This window comes from Podarcis filfolensis (genome assembly GCF_964270895.1).
Source record: "Podarcis filfolensis genome assembly, chromosome: 2".
Lineage (NCBI taxonomy): Eukaryota > Metazoa > Chordata > Lepidosauria > Squamata > Lacertidae > Podarcis > Podarcis filfolensis.
The window spans coordinates 45732206-45737191 of record NC_139605.1 but is presented as its reverse complement, the minus strand read 5'-3'; positions in this window follow the sequence as shown (position 1 = coordinate 45737191).

Genomic DNA, 4986 nt, shown 5'->3' with positions numbered 1-4986 from the left:
ATTCATTTTGACTTGCAAAATATAATCCAGTAGAATGATCAGAAATGTGAATATCAGCCGCTATGGACAACTGTCCTCCTCAGCAATGGGGAAAAAATGAATCCTAGACAATCAGGAAATAAACTTCTGCAGTGTCGTTTCACAGCAAGCCACTGCCAGCATATTTTCAGTACTGGCATTAGAATCGCAGCGCAGGAATGCACTCTGAGCTATAGCACTTCTGCTGAGCTCTGGAGGTCAAGGTTGAATATAGAAGTCCAGAAAGTTGTCATTGTTTGATTAGAATTTTGGCTGCGTCGTTTTGAAAAAGATGTCCTTGATAAGCTGCAGCATTTCAGATTTCCTTCATAGATAATGAAGTGTACAATAACTGATATCACTGGCTATGGAGGGTTTACAAACAATGTGTCAGCATTCCAGAAATACAAGTCACCTCTTTTGCATAATTTAAGATGACTGGTGCAAATGATTTATTCCTGTTACTCAGCATGAATCACCTTGGCACTTTCTTTAACAAAAATGGTATGAAAACTTTTTTTTTTGCTAGTCATGTATTTTCCTCATAGATGACGTAAGAAAAAGGGTAGATAGGGCTATTCAACACTATTAAATTTCTCACTTGGCCATTCATGTGATTATGATAATATGTTTTATGTGGCTGTACACCACCTTACTCCTTTATAATAGTGCAGTATATAAATAGCTTTTTGAAATAAATAAATAAATAAATAAATAAATAAATAATAGCTAAAGATTAGATAGATAGATAGATAGATAGATAGACAGATAGATAGATAGATATAGATATATATATGAGAGTTTTACATGTCGTGAACCAGCAGCCATTTCTACAAGAACAGATCAGTGCAAGAGCACATGGCATGTCCAAATAAATAAATAAATGATATTGGGTTGGACTTTTGTACAAGGATCTAGAGACCAACTGCTCTTCAGATTGGACACTTACAGGTGTAAGGTAACCCTGTTTCTAGGTTCTTGCCTGGATTCTGGGCACGCCATACATTGCCTCAACCCACAGCTGGATGACCCATTGATAGCATTGTAGGTTTCCGGGCTGATTATTTTTGGATCTCAATATGGTTTTGTCTTTCAGCAGGAGTGAATGACCTTCTTCTCTGTGAAAGGTTATTGACATGCAGGAAATGTCAGCCGTGGGCTGTGTCCAGTGGTGGGTACAGCAAGAGGCAAATACAGACAGAGATTGCAAAACACACACACTCTAGTCTCATTTTTCTTGCTGTCCGCCACCCCATCTTTCTCCTCCTTTCTTTCTGCTTTCCTCCTCCTCCTCCTCCTCTCCATCTATTTTACTACCACCCACTACAGCCAACTCCAGGGCGCCCTGGGTGCCTGGGCACCCACAAAAATTTCACTGTTGGTGCCCATCCACCACCACCTGCTGCCTTACCTCTGACTCTCCAGCAGTGGCTGGGCCGGGGTCTCCTTCTCTACCGCAGGGCCTCTGTTTGGGCCCACGGGGAGCAGCAGTGTCAGGTGGAGGCTGAGCAGTGCACGTGAGACATGATGTGACGTTGTGACGTTATGTCTCGCACGCCACTGGGCACCCACAGTCTGGGGCCCAAGTTGGCCCCTCTGCTACCACCCCATTTGCCCCTCCATTAATACAGGTATGAGCTGATTGTTTGCAGAGGGCCACATGAAATTAACCAAAGGCCACATGCAACCCTTAGCCCACAGATTCCTATCCCAGCCTTAATGTTGGTCAGTGTCTGGAAACTGACAAAATAATGTTGATATTTCTTAATAGTTCAGCAAAACCAACAAAGAGTTGGTTGGCAGCTAAAAATTAACAGACTTACAGCAACATAGGCTTTTGTGGACAAAAGTCCAGTAGATGATCTGATAATATAAAAGCCATGCCACTTCCTTTCATACTAAATCTAAGGCCAGCTGCCTGAGAGTTTGCACCTAACTGAGGTGTCCTTCTTCCACATTCCCTGGCATCAAATGTGAACAGCCCTCAGCTGCCATCACCTGGTTTCGGGCAGGGGATGTAGAGGTCATCCCAACCCTTATGCCGTAATGCTGCATTATCACCAATTACTTTACCTTTCACGAGTCACTTCATATATTTTTGCATACATTTAAGCTCTAATGTCTAATTAAATTGACACAGACTGTACGTTCTGCATTTCATTGCCATTTAAGCCAACCTTTACGGTTTCCCCCTTTATTTTCATGTGTTTAGAGAACTCTAGTGGGTTTTACACATAATGTATCTTGGTGCTGCCGTAATCAATGTATCGGTCTTTTAAGCTGCTACAAAACTCTTGTTGCTTTTTATGCAACAAACTAACATGGGTGCCAATCTTAGAAAATGTATATATTTCTGAGCAGTGCTTGTGTGTGTGTGTGTGTGTGTGTGTGTGTGTGTATTGAGGTACTCTCGTTTTGACTCAAGAAAATCACCAAAAAAGGAAATGAAGCCACCACCAGAGGGGGTAACAACAAAACTGGCCAATCACCGTTCTAGATTCCAACTCCTACTTCACACATTAAACGCTCGCTTCCGTCTGAGACTCAGGAAACACCATGACAGGAAATGAGGCAGCCATCAGGGGTAGCAACGGAACTGATGATTCACTGTGGTATTTAACGGAACTGATGATTCACCATGCTAGAGAAGAAACTATTTTTAAAATTAAAAAAAAAAATAGTTTCTTCTTCCGTTAGATTCGCAAAATATTTAGGGGTATGTGTACCCCTGCGTCCCCCCAGAAAAAAACACTGTTTCTGAGAGTAGATGGCCCAGGCACATCTGCAGTGGCAGACCCTTGTTGTTGGCATTCACAAGGCTGGGTTCAAGTAGTAGTTGCTTTAGCAGGAGCTGCTGCAATGATTCCTGTTAATGTGGTGAAGATTTGCCCCCTCGCCTCTCCCCATGCCCCCCAAATAGCTCTGAGGGGTTGGGAGAGCCCCCAGAACAGCATGTGGGGGGAGGAAAGGTGAGCTCATTCCAGCTTTGCAGGGGGTTGGACTAGATGACGCTTAGGGTCTCTTCCAACTCTGCAATTATATAATCTGGCAAGCAGAAATGGTTGCACTAAGGGAATTATTGTATTAGCGTTACGTTGAAATCCATCCATTATATCTATTGTCTTGTTTGGTGAATAGCTCCAAGATCAAGTGCTTCCCAGTAGTATGTTTGTGTACATGCTGTTCATTAGTGTCTAGTTTTGTAGGCTTTCTCTCTGATGAATAATCTCTGAATAAAAGAAATTACCTCATTCATCCCTTTAATTTAGCAGTTGGAGTTTCTTCATGCTGTATTGATTAAAACAAAGGCATGCATTAGAATGATTCAAGAAAAGAGTTACAAATAAAAGTGGAAGGTATTCCACTGATAGATTCTTTAAAAAGCAATAGAAAATGATTAGGATGAGTCAGAAATAATCTAATTTCTACTGTAGGGTGGAAATAACATTCTTCAAAGGACATTTATTGTTCTCTTCAAAAAGTATCTATGCTTGAAAGCATTGCAAAACTGTATACTTAAAGACTTGAACAAGTTTTAAAAATGCATATATTTTCCTAATCCCAATATTACAGTGCTGTTTTTTTCTGCCAGCTATACAACAGTAGTGATTTTTAAATATTTCTTACATCTTTTCTAAACGTATTGTTGCTTGGTGAGAGACACCAGAGGTTTCAGCATTTACCCAGCATTCGGTTTCCTTGGAAAGAAGGTCAGTGGAAACTGTGGTGTCTTTAGGATAAATGGTTTTATTTACACATATATACAAACCTGATAATAGGATGGAAGTGCTCTCTGCATTGACACTCCAACAGATCTTGCCAAGCCATTAGGTTCCCAGGGAGATCCCCAAACCAAACCAAATATTTGGGTCCATCATAGAAACCTCTGTGTCTGTAGCTTCCCCAAACCAAATATTTGGGTACATCATAGCAACCTTTGTAGCTTCCAGCATCAGCCAGATATCCCATAACAAACACTTGCTATTGTTCTTCTAACTTGCAAGGTGATGTTGCTTCCAACTAAGTGAGGGTAGGGGGAAGGTTACTCCCATTTGTCTCTATGGCAACAGGGAAAACTCTTTGGACATAAAAATGGCAGTACTTGACTAGCCTTCTGTGGCCATTATCTTACAAAGAAACTGGTCTGACTGGTTCAGAGGCCTCTTCTATTAGATTTGAAACCTCCATGATACAGAATCGCAGACCAGGAAGGGACCCACAGACTGGCACCACCAGTCCAAAAACCATCAACCCTATAACAATATATTTATACTTAGAGCTGGAATTCATTGCCTCTGAAAGTAGGCTGTTTAGGTAGAGAGGCTGGAAACCAAGTTCATGAGAAACCTAGGAATGAAGTATATCCTGAAGTGTGAAGTAGCAGCAGGTGAACACCCACTTGGGAGTTTGATAGTGCCTCTGAAGAATATTGGCTGTTTCCTGTGGCAGTTTCCAGAGAGAAAAAGCACACATACAGTGGGTTTCTGTCATGCTGAGTGCCGCACTCTTAAAGTTTACTCTAAAACTGCTAAGTGCCTCTTGTTCATTTTTGTAATTGTTTAAACCCTCCTTCTGGAGCAGTTGGCGGCTCTCATAAGCTCCCGGCTTATTGCACTGTGTGTTAGTCTATCTGAACTATATCTATGCACATACCATATTGGCCTGAATATAAGCTTCACTTTTTTTTCCATATTCTGACTGTGAAAAGTTAAAGTGCAGCTTAAATTTGCGACCTTACAAAAATTGGCTTTTACGATATCGCTGCTGAAATAGGCATATGGTAAAACAGAACGGGTGTGAGTGCCTGTGGAATTTTAAGGGAGTGGCTTATATTCAGGTATTGGTTTTTTTCCTCTCCCCCCCCCCCTTGAATTTTAAAGGTGCGGCTTATATTTGGGCCAATATGGTACATGTGAAAGGAAGGAAAGTGCACAGCTCATTGACAAAATGCCTACTGTTTATCTGATA